This window comes from Formica exsecta, unplaced genomic scaffold (assembly GCF_003651465.1).
Source record: "Formica exsecta isolate Colony F162 unplaced genomic scaffold, ASM365146v1 scaffold410, whole genome shotgun sequence".
Taxonomy (NCBI): domain Eukaryota; kingdom Metazoa; phylum Arthropoda; class Insecta; order Hymenoptera; family Formicidae; genus Formica; species Formica exsecta.
This window is the reverse complement of record NW_021851341.1, coordinates 3,948-15,929: the sequence shown is the minus strand read 5'-3', so window position 1 is coordinate 15,929 and position 11,982 is coordinate 3,948.

Below are 11,982 nucleotides of genomic sequence, written 5' to 3'. Positions count from 1 at the left end.
ACAGAGAGGACGAGGTTGAAGAGGAGGGAGAGGTGGAAAAGCAAGAGGAAGAGGGAGGGGTAGAGGCAGGGAAATAAATATTTATAATTATTATAATTAAAGAAAAAAAAAATATAGACAAAAATGTAAAAAAAAATGTGAAAAAATAAATATGACAAAATAATAAATTTTAAATTATATAATTTATTTTGTATATTCTTATCATATATACATACAAACATACATACATACATTCGTTCATACACACACATTCATTCAGACATACAAAAATACATATATTCGTACATACACACACATTTATTCATACATACATATATATACATACATACATTCGTACATACACATATTCATTATATTAATAATTAAATCATATAAAGAGATACAATTTAATGAAGAGTACAAATTCTTATATATTGAAATGTTGAAATATAATTATAATATATTAAAGTAAAAATTGATTGCTTCCCCAGCGAAAATGCAATCTTTCTATTTTTATCAATCTATTTATTTTTTAGCCTTAAATATGAAATATTTAGTAAAGTATTTATTTCTCTCTGAATGATCTTTTATTTTAATGCTTTTATACGTAGTACAACGAATGAAATGCATTTTCTTCAACGAAGAAAATGCGTTATGATAATTTTTTTACATAAATTTTATATATATGTATACATATATACATATAAAGTGCATTTTGGAAGCAATCAATTTCTATATTAATATATTATATATTATAATATTTTATATTATAATATTATAGTACACATTTCAATATAAGAATTTGTATTTCTTAATGAGAACATATCTCTATTTAGCTTAATATATGGTTAAATATAAATAATATAAAATATATTTAAAATATTTTTATTAGTCGTATAATATTTTAGTTGTAAAATCATGTGTGTATATATTATTTTTGTGCAACAGTTTATTGACGTTTTAAAAACATAGATTATATTATTTATACAATAGTATTTTCTAAACATTTATAAATGAGATCTTTTTCATAAATTATAAACGTTTTTTCGATTACATAAATATACGATTTTAAGGAATAAAATAGACGTAGATACATTCTAGAAATTAAATCTTTCTTTTCGTATACTCGTATACTATTTTTCAACGTATAAAATTCGTTTTGTATTATAAAAACATAATAAAAACGGATATCATTATCGTATATTATATGATCGTATAAAAACCATAAAAATTAAAACGTTTATCTGGTATACTTATACCACTTTTATACTAATTCTACGTTTAATAAACGCTTAATATACCATCATGTGTTTATTGGGTATATATATATATATATATATATGGTTTATAATAAAAAGAAAAATTTTACTGAATGACATAGAAGACGGGAGGTATAACAAATGAAATCACGAGTCGCTCCGCGAAATGCAGGTGACCCTTAGTGACAGGTAGGAAGTTGCGAGTCGCTCTGTAAATCACAGGTGATCCTTAACAACAGATAGGAAATCGCGAGTTGTTCTGTCAAATACAGGTAACCCTTGGCGACAAAGGAGAATTACGAGTCGCTCTGCTAAATGCAGGTGACCCTTGGTGACAAGTGGGAAGTTGCGAATCGCTCTGCAAAATACAGGTGACCCTTAACAACAGATAGGAAATCGCGAGTGGCTCTGTTAAATACAGGTGATCCTGGGCGACGAAGGAAAATCACGAGTCGCGCTGTTAAATGCAGGTGACCCTTGGTGACAAGTAGGAAGTTGCGAGTCGCTCTGTAAAATACAGGTGACCTTTAACAACAGATAGGAAATCGCGAGTCGCTCTGTTAAATACAGGTGACCCTGGGCGACGAAGAAAAATCACGAGTTGCGCTGCTAAATGCAGGTGACCCTTGGTGACAAATAGGAAAATCACGAGTCGCTCTGCTAAATGCAGGTGACCCTTGGTGACAGGTGATATAAGATCCAAGGTAATATCCCAGAGAAGGGGGTAAAAGGACCAAAGGAGAGAAGACCGAATAGGAAAGTAAGTTAAGATTGAAACGTAAATGATTGAAGTTACTGATTGATTTATTATAATTAATAATCCAAGAATTATTTCAAACACACAGAGGTGAAAGAGAAGGAAAACAGATTTGAGAACATTCAAACCACTTACTAATTATCGAGTACATTGGTAACAAATGAAAATCAGACAATGAAAGGCTCCGAAGGGCGAGGCGAGTTCCGATGAATCGGCTAGAGCTCGACCTGGCTGGTTGGAATGCGGTTCGCAGTCGCTGCAGTCACTTGGCGCAAGGTCTTCCAAATTCGCACTGAATGTCTAACTTGCACCAAACAACGCGGTTTTCGAAACACTTAGAATTTGTATAAAAATTTAAAACTGAAGTCGAAGTGAGCTGTAGCCGGACTTGGTGCAACGGTTCGAGTCAAACGGCGAAGATGGACTGATTTTTCTGAGGAAGGATTTCGCGTAAGTCGAATCTTGGCGTCTCTTCGCGTACCCTCTCCATTAGGCAAGCAATATTCTTTTTTAAAGAATCAATCTTTAAAATGGTGCCCTTCTCATGAGTTGAGGGCGTCTCCCTTCCAAAAGAAGGTCCAAGAGTTTGCGCCTATTGGTGTAGTCTTTTGTTTTTAAAAATTAAGTCTCGCCCACTGGAGAGTCCACCATGATTGGCCAAGTTGACAGTTTTATTGTTCACTTGAGTTTTATCTCAAACAGATAATCAGTCTTTAAAATGGTGCCCCTCTTATGAGTTAAGGGCGTCTTCCTTCCAAAAGAAGGTCCAAGAGTTAGCGCCTATTGGTGTAGGCTTTTGTTTTTAAAAATTAAGTCTCGCCCACTGGAGAGTCCGCCATGATTGGCCAAGTTGACAGTTTTATTGTTCACTTGAGTTTTATCTTAAACAGATAACGCGCAAGGGTGGTCTAGCAGGCGAGCACGTGGTGTCGAATGTCGCGAGTTTCAGTCGCGGATCATAGTTACATCAATAAGATAACACTCTAGTTCTTAGAAGGGCCTTCATTCGAGACTCTTCCCGTAACGCTTTTTCACTAGAGGACTCTCAAGAAAAATATTATTTGATATATTTATTAGTCTCTTGCATGCGCACTGTTTAGATTTCGAGCCTTCTCACGGTTCGAGTATCTTTTAATTGTTGTTTAAAATTCTTGGTCTTCTAGGGGACCTTTGTTCGAATATTTATCACGCATGGTTTAGGCTTTGAAATATTAGTCTCGCCTGCTAGATATTCCTTTAGTTTATTGTTTATAGTGCAAAGAGTTTCAGAGCGTAGGCGTTTAATATTACGTGAAAGAAAAGAATCGTGGAGTCCACCGGACGTAACATAATATTATAGTATATTATAATATTATAGTACACATTTCAATATAAGAATTTGTATTTCTTATTAAACTTCATCTCTTTATATGATTCAATTATTAATAAAATGAATGTTTGATAGAGATATTGGAGCGAACAAGGACACTTATACAGACAGCGCGGTGGCCTATAACTGTCTCATTAATTGCTGACACGATATACATAATATTAAAAAATTATATAATAGCAACAAAATAGATAATAATGACGAAATAAATATAATATGAATTATTAATGAATTATTCATTTAATAATTAATGAATGTCTGTCATTTCCGTTTTCAATTTTTATGATCAATATTTAAGCAATGTAAAAAATATCTAATATAATTAGTTTACCTATTTAATTATGTTATACTTATTATACAGGAATTATATTATACAGGAGACATGTGACATAACTTTTTTTTGCTAAACATTAAAATACGAAAGATTTTTTTACATTATAATTTTTTGAAGTTATTCTACATTAAATTTTTACAAAATCTGATTATAATAACAAATGGCTTTTCTATTTATAAATAATATCTATATATGCATACTATTTCTATATTTGTATATGACAAATATATACAAGGTGTCCTATCAAAAGTGGCCATATCCTTTTATTTTTTAAGCTAAAGGAGATAGATAATAATAAATAATATCAAATTAAATGATTCAAACTGAACTCTATTGTGAACATAGTGGTTGCTTACAAAAGTTATCTGTATTAATGAATGGAGAGATATGCATAATTTTTTTATAATAATGTGGATACTTCGAGATAATAACAGTTGTAGCGCTGTTTGAAACGAATACAACAATGTATGATTCAATGTAAATATTTTATTTATGATACGAGTTTTATTTGCTTGAAATATCACATTTACCTTTTTACTTTGGGTCTTGCGATATGACTTCTAACTCGTGTTTTAGAGATTGACGTATGACGCATGTCATGTTGCCATTTCATCATAATACTCAATAATTTAGTAAAATTCAACATTTTATAACACGTGACATAAATACATCGCATATCATGTTACTTGCGACGCGATTTGCTTACTTTATTATTTATCGTTTTACTTACAACTGCTGGCTATTAAATGTAAATTTTAATAAATAACAAAAATATCCTTTTTCAAAATTGTAAAATACTTTGTGATAGTAATAAGTGTTATCTCTAAAATATAATCTATTGAAGTTTATATTTAAATCGGGCACGAACTTATGCAATCACCTGATATATTAAAGTAAAAATTGATTGCTTCCCCAGCGAAAATGCAATCTTTCTATTTTTATCAATCTATTTATTTTTTAGCCTTAAATATGAAATATTTAGTAAAGTATTTATTTCTCTCTGAATGATCTTTTATTTTAATGCTTTTATACGTAGTACAACGAATGAAATGCATTTTCTTCAACGAAGAAAATGCGTTATGATAATTTTTTTACATAAATTTTATATATATGTATACATATATACATATAAAGTGCATTTTGGAAGCAATCAATTTCTATATTAATATATTATATATTATAATATTTTATATTATAATATTATAGTACACATTTCAATATAAGAATTTGTATTTCTTATTAAACTTTATCTCTTTATATGATTCAATTATTAATAAAATGAATGTTTGATAGAGATATTGGAGCGAACAAGGACACCTATACAGACAGCGCGGTGGCCTATAACTGTCTCATTAATTGCTGACACGGTATACATGATATTAAAAAATTATATAATAGCAACAAAATAGATAATAATGACGAAATGAATATAATATGAATTATTAATGTAAATCATTTAATAATTAATGAATGTCTGTCATTTTCGCTTTCAATTTTTATGGTCAATATTTAAGCAATGTAAAAAATATCTAATATAATTAGTTTACCTATTTAATTATATTATACTTATTATACAGGAGACATGTGACATAACTTTTTTTTGCTAAACATTAAAATACGAAAGATTTTTTTACATTATAATTTTTTGAAGTTATTCTACATTAAATTTTTACAAAATCTGATTATAATAACAAATGGCTTTTCTATTTATAAATAATATCTATATATGCATACTATTTCTATATTTGTATATGACAAATATATACAAGGTGTCCTATCAAAAGTGGCCATATCCTTTTATTTTTTAAGCTAAAGGAGATAGATAATAATAAATAATATCAAATTAAATGATTCAAACTGAACTCTATTGTGAACATAGTGGTTGCTTACAAAAGTTATCTGTATTAATGAATGGAGAGATATGCATAATTTTTTTATAATAATGTGGATACTTCGAGATAATAACAGTTGTAGCGCTGTTTGAAACGAATACAACAATGTATGATTCAATGTAAATATTTTATTTATGATACGAGTTTTATTTGCTTGAAATATCACATTTACCTTTTTACTTTGGGTCTTGCGATATGACTTCTAACTCGTGTTTTAGAGATTGACGTATGACGTATGTCATGTTGCCATTTCATCATAATACTCAATAATTTAGTAAAATTCAACATTTTATAACACGTGACATAAATACATCGCATATCATGTTATTTGCGACGCGATTTGCTTACTTTATTATTTATCGTTTTACTTACAACTGCTGGCTATTAAATGTAAATTTTAATAAATAACAAAAATGTCCTTTTTCAAAATTGTAAAATACTTTGTGATAGTAATAATTTAACTAAAATGTTAATTATTATTATTAATTAATTATTATTAATTATGCATAACCGTGTTATTTATATAACTACTAGTTTATAACATATTCCATAACTTTTGATTCATAAGCTTTCTATTTATATTTTTTGTACATTGAGTATTATGATGAAATGACAACATGATATGTCAATTTTTGACATATTTGCACGAATCAAAAGTGGCCATTTTTGGTGGGACACCCTATATATAGTATCCTAAATAATATAAATTTATTACCTTTTTTACCATCATTTTACCATCATTTTTACAAAAAGATCGACTTTATAACATTTTGAAATACATGTATAGTAATGTACATAACTATGTTTGAGCAAAGTTAAAGGGAAATATATTTAAAGAGAAGTATTAAAGAAAAGAAATTTACAAAAATTATTATGATACTTATTTTCCAATTTTTTATTTCGTTTTTGTTACAGGCAATACTAAATTAGAAAAATGGTCACCTAGCTCTATTCGACGTGCAGTATTATGCGAGGACCATTTTCATCAAGATTTATTTACAGATAATACCAAAAAAAGATTAAAACGCAATGCAGTGCCAATTCATTATACATCTTTTATTATTTCTATATTTGTATATGACAAATATATACAAGGTGTCCTATCAAAAGTGGCCATATCCTTTTATTTTTTAAGCTAAAGGAGATAGATAATAATAAATAATATCAAATTAAATGATTCAAACTGAACTCTATTGTGAACATAGTGGTTGCTTACAAAAGTTATCTGTATTAATGAATGGAGAGATATGCATAATTTTTTTATAATAATGTGGATACTTCGAGATAATAACAGTTGTAGCGCTGTTTGAAACGAATACAACAATGTATGATTCAATGTAAATATTTTATTTATGATACGAGTTTTATTTGCTTGAAATATCACATTTACCTTTTTACTTTGGGTCTTGCGATATGACTTCTAACTCGTGTTTTAGAGATTGACGTATGACGTATGTCATGTTGCCATTTCATCATAATACTCAATAATTTAGTAAAATTCAACATTTTATAACACGTGACATAAATACATCGCATATCATGTTACTTGCGACGCGATTTGCTTACTTTATTATTTATCGTTTTACTTACAACTGCTGGCTATTAAATGTAAATTTTAATAAATAACAAAAATGTCCTTTTTCAAAATTGTAAAATACTTTGTGATAGTAATAATTTAACTAAAATGTTAATTATTATTATTAATTAATTATTATTAATTATGCATAACCGTGTTATTTATATAACTACTAGTTTATAACATATTCCATAACTTTTGATTCATAAGCTTTCTATTTATATTTTTCGTACACTGAGTATTATGATGAAATGACAACATGTACATAACTATGTTTGAGCAAAGTTAAAGGGAAATATATTTAAAGAGAAGTATTAAAGAAAAGAAATTTACAAAAATTATTATGATACTTATTTTCCAATTTTTTATTTCGTTTTTGTTACAGGCAATACTAAATTAGAAAAATGGTCACCTAGCTCTATTCGATGTGCAGGATTATGCGAGGACCATTTTCATCAAGATTTATTTACAAATAATACCAAAAAAAGATTAAAACGCAATGCAGTGCCAATTCATTATACATCTTTTATTAATATATCAAATAACAATGTACAAATAAACAAAAATAGAGAAATAGAAATGGAACAAGTGCCTCACTTTGAAGAAACAAATATAGAACAAATAGAATTTGTGGAGGAAAATGCCACATCAGCATCATCTGCATCCGTTTCTATTTACAATAATAATATAATAACAGATGAGCAGCCACTTGTAAAGCAGCATCCATTGCGATGTTATCAGCCATCACATTTATATTTTGATACTTCCATGGAAGAGGAAGATATAATGCAATGGGTGCATCTTGAGCCACCTGAAAGAGTTCTAATATCTACACCTGAAAGCGTCCCTACATCCCTTCCACATAATAAAAGAAGAACAGAAAATGAAGAGAATAATACGACAATATGGAATTTGTACACTCAAATTAATTCTCTAAAATCAGAAAATATTAGATTGCGAAGACAAATAAGACGTTTAAAATATCGTTTACGTTGTATTCCACAAATACGTAAAACGCCGAAAAATGATAAACAGAAGAAAAAGATATTAAAAGAAATGATAGATGAACAAGAGCTGCATCCCGTTGCTAAAGCAATGATAAAGTTGCAGCTACATACACCAAAAGCAGAGTACACGAAAGAAGAAAAAAATCTTTCGAGACAACTCTATTATTATTCAGCCGCTGCTTTTTGTCGCTTAAGAAAAGCAGGTTATAATTTTCCTGCACAGCGAACTATTCAAAATTGGCTAGAAGAATATGATATACGACGAGGATTTTGTGATTATATATTTCAAAAATTAAAGGAAAAGATTTCTCACATATCAATGGAGGAAAGAGTATGTGCTTTAAAATGGGACGAAATGGCTATTAAACCTTATGAAGAATATTCGCTTAAATTGGACGAGATAGAAGGCCTTGTTGACCTTGGATCTCTAGGAAGAAAACCCGAAAGAGCTAAATGCGTTTTTGTTTTTTGTCTAGACAGCTTGAATGCGCATCATACATGGCGACAGCCTTTAGCATATTTCCTCCCAGGAAAATGCATGAAAGCAGAGGAAATAATAATATTATTAAAAGAATGTCTAGATAGATTGAGCGAAACGGGTGCTGATGTGCAACTTGTTACATGTGATCAAGGCACGTGTAATCAAAGTGCTTATGCTCAACTTGGCATTAATCTAGAAAATCCATTCTTTATATTCCAACAGTAACAAAATTAGTGCGCCCAACAACTTTATTTACAAATATCACTAAAACGCAATTGATGGCATTTAATCGCACGTGGCAATATCATTGGGCAACTACACAGATTCTAGATAAAATTGTGACAGAATGTATACATGCAACGAATAAAACACATCCTGGATGGGGGGTTTAGTGGGTGCAAGTCCCACATAACCCCGAGGCCGACCCCGAGGTATGCGTAGGTATTTTCCCCTCCCGCACCAAGGGAAAAAATGAAAAGAAAAAACAGCGACTGTTACTTACGATTTTTCACTTATAAATCTCGATTGGATTGTGTCCAATCGAGACGTATATAAACAATACTTACAATTAGTTATTATTTTTCTATTTATTGCATAATAACACATATTTTACAGTTTGATAACAATCTTGTATATCAATCTCCATTTCAAGGATGTCATATGTTTTCGTTATGAAGACATGTCAAAAAGTGGATGTATTAGCATAGACATGAACCAAAATGACCGACAGTATCGAAAAGTGGATGTATATTAGCACGGACATGAACCAAATGACCGATACCGAAAAGCGATACGTTAGAAGAACAAGGACAGCACGCGATTGTCGCTCCTTGTCTAGATTTATCTCTCAACGATCGCATCCGTGTGCTCAACGTATCGGTGTTTGTGCCTTCACGGATACTACACACATACGCGATGAAAGAGAGACAAAGACGGCGCGATCATCTCTCTTTGTCAAGCGATCAGTGTACTATCACTATCGAAAATATCGAAAAGCGGATGTAGCACGGATATGAACCAAACTCGAAAAGTGGATGTAGCACGGACGCACGGACATGAACCAAATGACCGACAGTACCGAAAAGTGGATGTGGGTAAGTGTTTCCAATTCCTAAAAGTGGATGCACGGCGCTGCCCTACGGCCTAGAAAAAGCGTCCCATGAAAATCGCCGGCATTGCCTCTCTCAGGCTTCTCTCTGGTACTACTAGCATCGAAAAGTGGATGTAGCACGGATATGAACCAAACTCGAAAAGTGGATGTAGCACGGACATGAACCAATCGGCTGTTTTATCGGCTCCGAAAGTGGATGTGGCCATGTAGTTCCAGGTGGCGTAAAATGGATGTACGTGACGTTAGTGTACGACTTAGAAAAAGCGTTAAACGAAAAACGGCAGCGTGGCGACTCTCATTCTTTTTTCTGCTAGTAGTAAAACCTGCCTAGTACTAAGTCCGCTAGTTATAACCGCATTCTAGTCTTAAGACCTGCTAGTAATAAGACCCGCATAATACTAAGTCTGCTAGAAATAAGGCCTGTTCGTAATAAGTCCACTAGCTCTAACCGCGCCGTAGTCGCATGTAAATAAAACCGGGAACGATTGCACGCCGCACCTGTCTTGCGCTTCTCGCCGCTTTGCACTCATCGCTTTGCGTCTCCGCTTTGCGCCCCGCACCCGGCTACCAGCGACACCGCTCCACGCACGACATCGCCCGGCCCTGCACCACCTATCTGCTTTATCTATCTATCTCTCTCTCACTGAATAAACTATCTTTTCTACCTATACTGTGTCTCGTAAGCTTGAGTCTCCACTCCTTAATATGATTGGACCGCTCTGGAGACGTGCTGGGGATTTCGTCTCTCCGTGACAATCGGCACTGCATCCATTGAGCGGAAAGCGAAAGACTCGGGTTCGATTCCCGATTCAGCCACTTGTACCTCGCATATTTTTTCAGACCCGCAAATGTTGTTTTCTAACAATTATTTGTCGGGCTGAGGAAGTGTGTAAACGCCCTACACAGATACGACAGTGCCGCTGCCACGGAAGAGATGGATGCTTGGTTCGTGCCTCCTCCCGCCTTAAATCCCCCCCCCCTCGCTTCACTCAGCTACAAGCTTCTATAATAAGTATGGTTTGTTTTTAACCCGTCTATGATTTCTGCGTTTCCTAATTTAAGTAGTCCTTCTTTATGCATCTTTGTGCACCTACTACGAGATGTTTCTTGGAGGTAACTCGCGTAACCGTTATGAACGGCCGCAATATGCGAATGCATACCACAATGATATATGGTGCGCATTATCTCTATTTTACATTGTATAATTTCGGTATGAGCGTAACTGAATAGTTGTAATAATTGTATATAAGACTGTGTTGTCGTAGGTGTGTCTACCGCTAAGTCGCACTCGCTGGATCTTAACAGCGAAACGGTGGTGACATTGAGGTACGCTCCTCCGCAATCGTATGCTATTATAGATGTTGTGCCAGAGAGTAACGCTGCGGTGACTGACAAGAAGAGTAGAATATGATAAACCTTAAAAATAGAAGGTTACAATTAGAAAAGGTAATAATATAGTAGTATATATAGTAGTATATAATAGTAATATAGTAGCATATATAGTAGTATATTATATGTAATGTGTTACAAAAGCACAGTATATACAGTAGCGCAACTCTCCCGATTTTGTGTTGGCCAAAACGGAGTGCGCATGCGCGAAATAAGTAAGTTGGCCAGTAACGCTATCTAAATTTCTCTGTCACTTACTTTTTTTTCTACTCTTTTGTTCTCTCTCACACTATTTAAATACCCAATTAAATGCCTACTGCCTACCTTATTTGACAGAATAGATGACATTATATGTTATTTATTGTACGATTGCGCAATTTATCAGAGTTTTTGATACAAAGCGATTACGAAGCGATTACAGATATTTAATATAATTATATTTGTAATTATAACTTTATATATATATATGTTTTTTTAATACTGTCTTTATAATACATTTAACATTTTTTGAATAATATTTTATTTTCTCTTTTTTGCTCTCTCTATTATTTCATGTAATATATTTTGCATATAGCATAATTATTTATGTAATATATTGTATATTAACATAATTATATTAATTTTTCATTATTTTATTTTTTTCATTTTTCAAATATATTATTAACAATTTATCTGTATATATTTTTTATTAAAATACATTATTTTGGATTATTATTTATTGCTACATATGTATTAATGAGTTAGAGAGAGAAAGAAAAACGAGAGTGAGCGAGAGAAAAGTTCAGATGGCGTTACCGACCAACTTACTTATTTCGCACATGCGCACTC